Source organism: Tamandua tetradactyla, chromosome 7, assembly GCF_023851605.1.
Source record: "Tamandua tetradactyla isolate mTamTet1 chromosome 7, mTamTet1.pri, whole genome shotgun sequence".
In the NCBI taxonomy this organism is placed as follows: domain Eukaryota; kingdom Metazoa; phylum Chordata; class Mammalia; order Pilosa; family Myrmecophagidae; genus Tamandua; species Tamandua tetradactyla.
The window spans coordinates 77,896,528-77,909,815 of NC_135333.1; the positions used below are offsets into that span (position 1 = coordinate 77,896,528).

The 13,288-nt window shown below is 35.2% G+C and overlaps 1 long non-coding RNA gene and 1 other non-coding gene across 2 annotated transcripts in view; both read right to left on the reverse strand.

Moving 5' to 3' along the window:
* Positions 1-3,883: 3,883 nt before the first annotated feature.
* Positions 3,884-3,954, reverse strand: TRNAA-UGC (transfer RNA alanine (anticodon UGC)). Its single transcript has one exon. It is a non-coding gene; the product is annotated as a tRNA-Ala (tRNA).
* Positions 3,955-4,175: 221 nt separating this feature from the next.
* Positions 4,176-13,288, reverse strand: part of LOC143691557 (uncharacterized) — a 41,577-nt gene continuing 32,464 nt past the window's right edge. Inside the window, exon 3 of the long non-coding RNA XR_013179576.1 lies at positions 4,176-4,362. This is a non-coding gene — a long non-coding RNA (uncharacterized LOC143691557). The remainder of the gene's footprint in view (positions 4,363-13,288) is intronic.

Consider the following 13,288-nt stretch of genomic DNA (forward strand, 5'->3'; position numbering starts at 1 on the left):
GGAAGGATAGAAGGAAGGAAGGGAAACATCTTTTAAACATTTTCTTGTTTTATTGTATTTTGTTTCTCCGTTTTCGTTACATGGGCTGGGGCCGGGAATCGAACCGAGGTCCTCCAGCATAGCAGGCAAGCACTTTGCCCGCTGAGCCACCGCGGCCCGCCCGGATATTTCATCTTTTGATTAGTTCTTCTTAATAGCCCTACAAATAGACTGTCCAACTTACAGTAGAACTAATATGATTTTTGGAAACACTGGATAATATCATTTAAATTAATGAGCTACATAATATATAGCCAACACATATATTATAATTAGCATTTTCTTCATTATTAAAGAGATGGAACATCTTATTTTTTTATTTCTTCCGTGAATTGACTGTTTATATTCTTAATTTTTCTCACGGTGTTGTCTTATTACTATTTAATTGGAAAAAATATCTAAAAATTTCTAATAATCAAATGTTTTATTATACATGCTGCAAATATTTTCTCTCAGATTGCAAGGTGCCTTTAAATGATATTTATTCCATTTTATTTTTTGTGATAGTTTTAAAATTAAGGCATATTTAATAATAATGCAGCAAAAATCCATATACATAGAATATCATCTTCAAAACAAACATTATTACTTTTGAAACTCCATGTGCCCTCTTCAAACCAATTCATCCTTCCTACCTCACAGAACCACTTGACTGAATTTCAAGTTTATCATTACCTTGATTTTGCTTATAGTTTTATATTTTAAAAAATATTTATTAGCTTTGTGCATTTTAAACTATATGTGAGATTATACTGATGTACTTTTCTGCAACATGCATTTTTTTATTCAAAATTTTATTCCTGAAATTCATCAGTGTTATTGCTATAATTCATTTATTTTCTGCAGCATAATGGAATTTTTGCATAAATGCATGTAATTATACCATAATGTATTTATCAACGATGCCATGGTGAACATTTGGCTACCAGCTTTTAGCTGTTGCCAGAAGGGCTGTGATGAACATTTTTTAATTAATTAATTAATTTTTCATTAGCGATGTAGAAAGTTTACAGAAAAATCATACAGAACATACAGAGTTCCCAGATACTCCTCTAACACAGTTTTCCCTGTTATTAACTCTCTGCAGTAGAGTGGTACCTTTAATACAATTGATAAAATACATTATAATTATACTATTAAGTACAGTCCATCATTTCAATGATAAGCATTTTTGGACATGTCTAATGATGTTTATGCATGGGGTAGTGTTTCTCAGACTTCTTGGTCTTGGAACACCCTAATAACCTTAGGGAAGCTCTAAAAGAGCTTTTGTTTATGTGGCTTATAGCTATCAATATTTGCCAAATAAGAAATTAAAATTGAGGGCTTTAAAGTATTTATTCGTCAGTTCATTTAAAAATCATAAACCCTACTACATGTTAATGTAAATAACACTTTCAGAGAAAAATAGTTTTGTTTTTCACAGGAAAAAAAAATCCGTAAGAAGTGTAGTGTTGTTTAAAACTTTGGCATATTTTTTACCATTTAGCTTAATAGAAATCACCTGGATTATTATCTCTGCTTCTGCATTTAATCTGTTGAAATACATTGTTTTGATTTAAAATAATTAATAAAATCCGGCCTCACAGAGCTATGTCCTTTGAAAATAAGAGTGTTCAATATCCTTTTCAGATAGTTGTAAAATTCTCTATTTGGGGGGGGGGGGGTGCATGGTCCCGAATCGAATCCGGGTCTCCTGCATAGAAGGTGAGCATTCTACCACTGAAAAACCCACGAACCCTGTAAAATCCTTTTTTTGATACTATTCCAAACTCTAGTCTTTTGAAACTGTTAGTTGCAATTTGGAATCTAAAATCATATCTGTGAACTTTGATATTCTGTAACATATATATGTATTGGTCCATTTTACATTTTTTAACATTTTACCCATGCCTGATTTTGTGACATTGTGCGTTGGTCATTTGGGATATATTGCTTCGCTGAGTAATGCAGATCTGCATATTCAGATATTGAACAATTTATTACACATAATAAAAAATGCAGCGTTTTAAAATTTCACCAGAAAAATCTTAAAGCATTGAAAAACTAGTCAGCTCAGAGTGGATAATGCAAATTTCAATATTTGTGTGTGTGTGTGTGTGTGTGTGTGTGTGTGTGTGTGTGAGGTGGCGGAACTTGAAAAGCTCATTCTAGTATTCCCTTATACTTTTAATGGCTGCAAGATATGTGGTGTCTACCAAGTGTCCATTTTTACAACAGCCTGATTCTTAGCCTTCTATTCTGTTCCATTGGTCTGTTTGCCCATCTGTATCAATAATGCACTTTCTTAACTCTCACAGCCTTGTCATGTTTTATAATATCTAGTGAGGGCGTTTCTTCCTCTTTTCTTCCTTCTCCTCATCCTCTTCCTTCTTCTTCCACTTCCTGTTCCTCTTTCTCTTTTCCTCTTCATAAGTATTTTTGCCTATTATTGGTCATACATTTCTCCATAAAAGTTTAGAGTGAGCTTTTTAAATTCCACAGCACCCACAACAACAGAAATGAAGATAAGAGCAGAGATGATTCCAGAGGAATGAACACACGTGGCAGCAAGAAGATTTGTACAGGAATATTCGAGTCATCTTTATTCATAGACAGAAGTGGAAAATAGCCCATATATCCACCAACAGAGTGAGTGAACATAGCAATGTATATTACTAAAATGGAATGCACCCACTCAGCACTATGGAAGTTGAACTACTGATACATAGAACAATATAGGTGATCCCCAAGCACATCATTTAGAATTAAATAACTCAGATACAAAAAAATCATATAATCATATATGAAATCATGTATCACCCTAGTTATTAGGAAGTCAGTGGTTGCCCCTAGGAAGCAGGGAAGATATTTGACTGCAAAGGAAAGTAGTGAGGTGTTGAAGATGTGTATATGACGATTGAATGTGAAAATTCATAGAACTATATCCTTAAGATCTGAGTATTTTGCTGTTTGTAAATTACACCTTAACTAAAAACTTAATCCACTTGTATGCAACCCATTAGTCCAAAAATCATGACAAATATTATGATATTTTTGAACTTTATGATAATATCACAATTTGTGAGGTACCTCTAAATTAGCGGAAAATTTATAGTACAGAAACATATACTAGAAAATTAAAAGGCAAAAAAATGAATATTGCATTCGAGTTTTCAAATGGGCAAATTATTTATAATATTCACTGTTATTAGATTCAATCAAGTCCCCAACAAAGACATATTCAAGTCCTAACCCCCTCTTGAGGGTGCAATCTCATTTGTAAATGGGGTCTTTGAAGATCCTGTTAAAATGAGGCCAAACTGAAGCAGAGTGGGCCTTCATCAAAGTTGACTGAAGTCCAGGTAGTCAGAGGAATTTTGAACATGAAAATAGAAGCCATGGAGACAGAAAAAGACAGATCACCATTTGATGGAAGCTGAGATTGACTACCAGCAAGCCACTGCTAGAACTCTACAGATTTTGAAAAAGGCATGACCTGCTGATACCTTGAGTTTGGACTTATACTTTCCAAACTGTGAACAAATAAATTCCAGTTGTTCAAGCCACCCAGTCTTCAGTATTCGTCATACCTCAGAAAACTAAGACATTCTCTAATTTTTTTAAAAAAGAACTCCAATAGCTATGCTTCAGCTTTTATTTTTGAATATTTTTGTCTTTATTTAGTGTATCTTAATCCATCACACAAAAAGTTTTCTATTAACAGCTCACATCTTGTTAAGCCATGCTATTATTGTATGGTATATATTAGGGGGTTTTAGTTTGTTTGCTTTTGTATTTGTTTGTTTCTTTGTTATTGTCTTGTTCCTGCTTTCCTTGGTTCTCTTTTTTTGGCAGGGGGAGGTGCATGGTCCAGGAATCGAACCTGGGTCTCCCACATGCAAGGCCGGCATTCTACCACTGAACAACCCGTGCACCCTCCTTGGTTTTCTTTTATTTTATTTTGCTAACCTTCAAAGTTACATGTGTAGCTCATTAATTTTCTACCTTTTTGGACCACCAAAATTTAGACAAGAAAATTTCCAGACATCTAATATTTTCCATAGTTCAGTAAGTAGCTGTAACTTTCAAGAACAGTTAATCAAAAGTCTGACATTTAACTATTGTAGTCTTGGCATCCCTAAACTTACCTGTCTCATTTAATGCAAGGAATGACATTTCACGCGTTTGTTTCTGGGTTGATTTACATTCTCCATAATGGAAATTTCCTATATTAGTAGTTTCAAAATTCCACTATCCAGAAGCATGAAGCATCTAATGATTTCTTCGGAGTTTTGGGGCTTTTCCAGGGCCTGGTGCATGTTTGAGCTTTTCTTTACACTTCTGTAAGTAAACAAATGTTCTTTACATTGGTATGGATCTTTACTTTTATGCTCCAATTCCATTTCATGATTCAGTAAAGGAGGTAATTTCATGCTTTGTGAATAACGTTGAGTGGTTTTACTTAGATATTTTGCTGTTAGGAAATGGCAATGCAGATTCTTTAGTTGCAGCCATTATTGATAATATATGACTTAGTATCACCTTAATTAGTGATTTAGCAACAACTTAATTTATCTACCATTTCAAAGTTCAAAGGTCATAAGGAAGGTCAAGAAGGCCAATCCTAGTTGATAGGGACAGTGCAGACCAGAAACGATTAGTAGCTTTAAGTGTAAAGTGATGACAATCCCAGAACATTGTTCAGCTTTTCAAGGTCATCACTGAAGGACCAGTGGCATCAATATTTAATTGCTTTCTCAAAGGCAAAGTAACAACCATTTTGCTTTATAATTTCCTTGGCTGTACCAATTTTTTCTTATAGCAAAGTTTCTGAGTATGAAATTTTGCTGCTGTTACAAAGCAGGGTGGCTGCATGTATATTTAATTTTTGCATATCTATTTTCAACTCTAAAATTAACAGTTTTCATGCTTGCTTACTGCCAAGACATCCAAAGTAAAGTTTTTCAAGCCGTAAGGAATAGCAAAATAATAAAAACCAACAATATTTATAGCCATAGGACCTAGCCAGGAATGTTTGATACATGAGACATTTCATACATACCTACTGAATAAAAGAATAAATGAACAGGTAAGTCATTTTATTTAATGATGGATTAGCTAATTATGAAATAAGTCCTAATCCAAATAAGACTGTTGAAAAATGCTATTGACAAAATGTTTAATAAAGCAGGTATACATACAGAAAGTTTTATTTGGGTACGTGTTTCTATCTACATGTTCAAGTATCCTGGGTAATGGCTCATCAGAGTCCTCTTAATTTAGGATGAGAAAAAGAGAATGAGGTGTGCACAGAGGATTTTATGGGCCAAACCTAACCAAAACTGCAGACTACTTGTGCATACATTGACCAGAACTCAGCCTTATTTCATCACCTAAATTCAAGAGAAACTGAGAACTGTAGTCCAGCTGTGAGTTCAGAGGAAGAAAGGGAGAACAATATTGGGGAGCAAAGGATTGCCTTCACGGTCAGCCTTACCACCCCGTCCCCAACTTCTCTAACTGTCCTCGTCTTATTTTAGGGCATATTCTGGGCTTTCCAGTCTCCAGAATTTGTACAATTGTAAATTTCTTCTCCCTTCCCTAAGTGCTTTTAGCATTTGTTGTACTTCTACTCCCTGAATTCTGTCTCGTTTGTGGTTATTTTGGTGTAAAGTCTCTCCTACTAGATCGCAAGTTTCAACTTAGCAGGAGTGAAAAATATACGCTGTGCAAGTGACTTAATGAATGTTCCACGTGAATCCCTCAGCTAAGATGAAACAAAATAGAAGAGAAAGAAATTTCATAAGCTTTATTTTGAAACCGTATCATAAAGTAATTTGGGAGAGTCAATCACAGAATCAACAAATACAATTTGTCCTCAAACAATATGATCATTAAATATTTTGTAACGTTCTTTAAAATGTTATTATTCATACATACAAACATAAAACAATATTGTTTTTTTAAAAAACCTAAATTTTTATGGGACAGAATGTTTTGACCATAATAGATTCTTGCTTGGATTTTTAAAAATTTTCTTAAAAAATAAACCATAGTAAAATTCAAACTTTTGAATGTATTGTCAAGAGTTTTTACAAATGCATAGTTTTGTGACCAGCCACAAAATATTTAGAGCATTTAACTTGTCCCATTTCTTAGACAACCCCTTCACCTCCAGCCCTTGGCAACCATTGATCTTTCTCTTCCCTGTAGCTTTCTTTCCCTGTAGTCTTCCCATTTCTAGAATAATATATAAGTGGAATAATTCAGTTTGTGACTTTTTGAGTCTGACTTCTCTTCACTTGGCATAATGCATTTGAGATTCATTTGGTTTTCATCAAAGTATCAGTAGTTTATTTATTTTTAATCCTAACATTCATTTGGACACATGTATGTACTACAATTTGTTATCCATTCACAAGTTGAAGGAATCTCTGACTTTTGAGTAGAATGATTGTCCTAATAAAAATTGTTCATACTTCATACTCTTGTGTTCCCTTCCTTCAGGGCAAACAAATCTTAGGTGTTGTACAAGGTTTTCTGAGATAATTCACATGCAGATATTGTTACTTTGTTGCCCCTTATTTTATTGTTCCCTAAAAAGTGGCAGTGAACTTGAAGTAAAGTTTGATTAACCATCTTTTAAAAGGCATTTTATTATTAAATGTAGCATATATATATATATATATATACAAGGAAAAGAAAGAAAAAGCAATGATTTTCAAAGTACACTTCTATGAGTAGTTACACAACAGAGTTTTTTGTGGGTTACCAGTTCTCTGTTTCAGATTTTTCCTTTTAGCTGCTCCAAAACTCTGGAGGCTAGAAGAAATATTTTTTTTCTTTTTTGTGAAAAATAACCTATATACAAAAAAGCAATAAATTTCAAAGCACATTGCAACAATAAAATGTAGAACAGATTTCAGAGTCTGGCATGGGCTGCAATTCCACAAGTTCAGGTTTTTACTTCTACCTGCTCTAAGATACTGGCGACTGAAAGAAATATCAATATAATGATTCAACAATCATGCTCGTTTATTAAACCCTACCTTCTCTGTTTAACTCCACCATCACCTTTGATCTTTCTCCCAGTTTTTAGGGGTATATGGGTTATGCCCATTTTTCATATTGGAAGGGGCTGTTGATAATATGGGATGGGGGACAGAACTAGCTGATGTTCTAGAGAGGCTGGCCCCTCTGCATTTCAGGACTTATCTGTGATTAATCATCTTGAACAATCAAACCAGAATATATTAGCATAAACAGTTTATATCTCACTCTTTGATAATAAAATTATCATTAGAAACTATTACTGTATTCATTCAACTACTATTTTCTGACTACCTACTCTATTCCTTAAACTGACCTAGGTGCTAGAGAGGAAGTACATGACAGAATCCCTGCCTCTGCATGGTTTACAGTGCAATGAAGGAGACATTCATGAATCAAATGATGACAAAAATAAATGTAAAATATCAATAATAAAAATATTAGGTTGGACTCTGAAAGCTTAAAGTATGGGAGAAGGATGAGGATGTGCAGTTTGAGCTGAGATCAGATTAAGGAGGAGAGTGGCATATTCCAGGCAAAGAGAACAGCATGTGTCGGTGGTGGGAGGAGCATGGTATGGTTGAGTTTTTCAAGTTCAGAGGGCAAAGAAGATGAAGGTGTGAAAAGAGACTTGAAATGCAGTTAAGGGATAGACTGTGCAGTGCCTAATGGCCCATGTTCAGGAATTTTATCACTATCCTAGGGGATTTAGAAGCCACTGATTTTATGTAGGAGAGTCATAATGATCACTTTTGAGTTTTAAAAACTGCTCCAACTAGCTGCAGATGGAAATATTTTTGTTGTATGCCAGCGTGATGGAAACAGCAGCTATATGGGATATAGGTAGATTCTTACAATTAGAAGGGATTGCAGTAGTTCAAGGAAGATATAATGGCAACTTGAACTAGGATCAAAGTGGTTGGGGTAGAGAGAAATGAAATTAAATATGAAATACTTCAAAGGTAAAATGAAGAAGTTATAGAGTCAAATTGGATATGGTGCAGGTGTGAAGGAGAGGGAGATATCAGATATGACTCCCAGGTTTCTGACTTGTGCAGATGGTTTGACGTTGGTATTATTTACAGAGAAAGAAAATTTATGAGTTCAGTTTCAGGGGTGCTTTCTGATATTTCAAAGGAGATTCAAGCAGGCAGTCTGATACATGGGTCTGATTACAGGAGCAAGGCATGGCCATAGAGGGAGAATGCAGAGGAGAAGCGGAGAGCATCTAGGGTTGCAACATTACATGGGCAGAAAGAGGGAAATGAGCGAGGAGAAAAGATCCCAAAGGAACAGCCAGAGATAAAGAAAAGCCAGGGAAGTGTAGGGTTTTAGGAAATCAGACAAAGAGGCTTTCAGGAACGAGGGAGTGGCAAACCTGGCAGATTCCTCCCAGAGGCTCTCCTGACCTTAGGGAAGGCAGGGCTGACGAAGGAGGTGGGCGACAGAGGCCAGAGGAATGTGTTATTGAAGAGTAGATAGGTGGTGAGAAAAACAGACACAGACTATAAGCCATGCTTTGGGAAAGGATTGCTGAGAAGGGGCGGTGGCACAGGTGTGAAGGGTAGAAAAAGAAAAGGCAGCAACTGAGAGCATGAAGAAGTCAGTGAAAGTTTTCTTTCTTTCTTTACCTTGTTTCTTTCAACCATAAAGACATGAACATTGTAAAAAAAAAAGCCAAGGGTTGGAATCCAGTTAAAAAGAGAGGTTAAAAATAAAAGAGCAAATGGTTATTGAGAGAGAATTCCCAATTTCCAACAAGACAGAAGAAATGGAGTGTGAACGGATGTGAATGGGATTGTGTTTACTGTCAGTTCCTGATGGCCTCCATTTCCTATGTATGCTGGAAGCACGAAGGGGGTCTGAAGGACCAGGGGGCTGGAGGTTTGAGATGAGTAGGAAAGTTTAGAAATGGTCATAGAGAGTGAAATAGTGAGTTAACAGAGACTGGGCATAGGCCTGACATGCACTGATATCTGATTGGATGTCACTCAAATCATCCTCTCTACACACGTTCAAAGCTTGCCCTTATCATTTCTCCACTTTATCAACATAGCAACCCAAACAAAGCAAAGAGAGCTGGAATCTCTAGATTTGAATCTCTCTCCCAAATTGCTCCTCTTTCACATACTCAGAAGTGTATCTAGAAATGCATGCCTTCGAGTTGTGCCTTTTCTAAAAGTCCCTTTATGAGGCAGATACTTCAGCCTCTCTCAGACACTGGCGTTTCTCCCAGAATATTTGTACCTTCCTGGTCCATGATTCCCCTAAATTTTTTTCTTCTAGATCTCCTGTTAAGACAGAAAATGTCACTAATCTACCAGGGGCTTCTTTCACCTCTCTTCAGACTTTCTCACTCCTTCTCTCACAGTTAGATTTGGAAATATTCTTAGTGTTGTAGTTTTAGCATGAAAGTTGATTTGGTGTGATTGATTTGAAACATAAATGCTGGTGCAATATTATCATGCCTGTTGGTAGAATTCATAGCAGTTAAGGCAGTGGATTCTCAAATCAGGTGATTAATATTTTTATACACAATAGCTGAATTCACCATTGCCAAGATTTCCAGAATTACGTATTTTTATTAACTTTTCATAATTACATGTTCTAAGCACCTTTTTAAGCATGTAGCAGTCCTTATAACACTCGGTAAATGTTGAGTTTAATCTTTTGAAAGGAAGAAAGGGAAGGAAAGGATCAGCAGAGAGCATTTCCACTTAGCAAACTATGCCTTGCTTCAGCTATGAATCATATTCAAGTTCTATGCATGCTTTTTGCCTTGCTAAAGTGAATCCTCCCATGAAGGATGTTAATCCTTCAAATTATAATTACTCAAGAAATCTAGTTTTGAATAAAAGCTAGGTTTATAGATGATACTAGTATGGAATGCTCAGAACAAATATTTTAAAAGTTCATTAATCAGTGCATTGTGCATGAACAAAATATGGGATAAAATTGCATAAACTAAGTTGTTTCAAGTCTTTTACATTTTTATTATTTTAGGACCATTAAAATAAACGTGAAGAACTTAGACCAGAATACCTAGCAGATGACCAAAAGGGGCATGATATCTAAAATATGACAATCTGCTTTCCTAATTTTGAACTATTTATCCCGTAGCTCAATACTTATGTCCAATGACAAATATCTGCTCACTGTTAATATAGAAATTAGATAATTTGTATCATAAAACCTACACCCTATAACCCAGTGTTTTTATTTGATTTTCTTTAAAACTATCTGAGTCAAGTAAAAAAAAATAGATCCCTTAAATAGGAATCGTTTAGGAAGAAAAAAAGGAGGAATGGGAAAACAGTCTCCACGTTAGAGCAGAAATGACCTTCTGTGGTGTAAAAAAAGAGTGAACTCTTTTTTCAAGTGTAGCAGGAATAATAAGTCTTGGCAGTTGGAACATGCTGTTCACCTGAGGGACGTCAATCATTCTTATTTTGAAAGGCACAGGATTTATGAATTGTCAACACGTCTTTTAGGTGAGAAACTAGTGTTCATCAAGAGAAAAACTGAAACAACTGCTCAAATAAATTGAAATCAAATGCTGCCTGGTGGTCTTATCTTAAGAACATATTGCACATAATCTGCAGTTCATAGACTGTAATAATTGTAATATGTGAGATATGGGTGACAAACCGAATGGCCGCTCCTGTGCTTTTCAAGTGGGATATTGTCAGGAAATGAATAGCTTGATTTTTTTCTGCATTCCATATAAAGTAATTATTTGTCATTGAGCAGCCCCCCCATAAAATAACTAATACTGAAACTGCTGACAGCCTTGTAGGCTATTTCAGTAGTGGAAGCCAGGACGAAACACACTGAACTACATTAGAGTTGGTCCCTGGAGGATAGAATTGAGCTTTCTTGGCAAGGGCACTCTAAGAGTTCCATTTGACTCCTCATTAAACCTCTCACAGGGATTCCAACTCCATCTCTCTGGCTGCTAGTGCTTCTCTTTCTATGAAAGGGGATAGAGGGAACCACACAGGCATGGTCACATTTTTGCACATTTAGGAATAGATTGCTTTTCTAACAAAAAACCCAAGCCTTCTGTACATTTAAAATTACTTTCCAATTTCTTTTTTTTTTTTTTTACTTTCCAATTTCTTGATCACTAACCACATTATTGTTATTTCCAAAGAGTGTAGAGAGCTTTATTTCGATCCATGAGAATTCATTTTTTAAACACTTGTCTTAGTACATGTAAGGGTCTTTGCTTATTCATGTTTATCTTTTCTCCTGGTAAAGCAACATTGGGAGAAAATAGTTGATCATAACGATCTCTGCCTTCTTCACCTTACATTATGATGACAATGAAATCAGAACAAATTTGTTTAACACCATTTATGAAGTATGATGGGCACACTACCCATGGCTATTCTTGTTGACCGGGAATCTTTTTTTTTTTTTTTTTATTAATTAAAAAAAGAATTAACAAAACAATTAGAAATCATTCCAATCTACATGTACAATCAGTAATTCTTAATAACATCACATAGTTGCATATTCATCATTTCTTAGTACATTTGCATCGATTTAGAAAAAGAAATAAAAAGACAACAGAATAAGAATTAAAACAATAATAGAAAGAAAAAAAAACAAAAAAAACAAAAACAAAAAACCTATACCTCACATGCAGCTTCATTCAGTGTTTTAACATAATTGCATTACAATTGGGTAGTATTGTGCTGTCCATTTCTGAGTTTTTATATCCAGTCCTGTTGTACAGTCTGTATCCCTTCATCTCCAATTATCCCTTCTCTTTTTTTTTTTTTTAATTAACGGAAAAAAAGAAATTAACCCAACATTTAGAGATCATACCATTCTACACATGCAATCATTAATTCTTAACATCATCACATAGATGCATGATCATCATTTCTTAGTACATTTGCATTGGTTTAGAAGAACTAGCAACATAACCGAAAAAGATATAGAATGTTAATATAGAGAAAAAAATAAAAGTAATAATAGTAAAATCAAAACAAAACAAAACAAAACAAAAACCTATAGCTCAGATGCAGCTTCATTCAGTGTTTTAACATGATTACTTTACAATTAGGTATTATTGTGCTGTCCATTTTTGAGTTTTTGTATCTAGTCCTGTTGCACAGTCTGTATCCCTTCAGCTTCAATTACCCATTGTCTTACCCTGTTTCTAACTCCTGCTGAACTCTGTTACCAATGACATATTTCAAGTTTATTCTCGAATGTCCGTTCACATCAGTGGGACCATACAGTATTTGTCCTTTAGTTTTTGGCTGGATTCACTCAGCATAATATTCTCTAGGTCCATCCATGTTATTACATGGTTCATAAGTTTATCTTGTCTTAAAGCTGCATAATATTCCATCATATGTATATACCACAGTTTGTTTAGCCACTCTTCTGTTGATGGAGATTTTGGCTGTTTCCATCTCTTTGCAATTGTAAATAATGCTGCTATAAACATTGGTGTGCAAATGTCCGTTTGTGTCTTTGCCCTTAAGTCCTTTGAGTAGATACCTAGCAATGGTATTGCTGGGTCGTATGGCAGTTCTATATTCAGCTTTTTGAGGAATCGCCAAACTGCCTTCCACAGTGGTTGCACCCTTTGACATTCCCACCAACAGTGGATAAGTGTGCCTCTTTCTCCGCATCCTCTCCAGCACTTGTCATTTTCTGTTTTGTTGATAATGGCCATTCTGGTGGGTGTGAGATGATATCTCATTGTGGTTTTGATTTGCATTTCTCTAATGGCCAGGGACATTGAGCATCTCTTCATGTGCCTCTTGGCCATCCGTATTTCCTCTTCTGAGAGGTGTCTGTTCAAGTCTTTTTCCCATTTTGTAATTGGGTTGGCTGTCTTTTTGGTGTTGAGATGAACAATCTCTTTATAAATTCTGGATACTAGACCTTTATCTGATATATCATTTCCAAATATTGTCTCCCATTGTGAAGGCTGTCTTTCTACTTTCTTGATGAAGTTCTTTGATGCACTAAAGTGTTTAATTTTGAGGAGTTCCCATTTATTTATTTCCTTCTTCAGTGCTCTTGCTTTAGGCTTAAGGTCCATAAAACCGCCTCCAGTTGTAAGATCCATAAGATATCTCCCAACATTTTCCTCTAACTGTTTTATGTTGACCGGGAATCTTGAAAACAGTATCATAAGAGCTATCGTACTTTGGAAGTATTACATTGGAAAACCATTCAAAAGTGCAAAGAA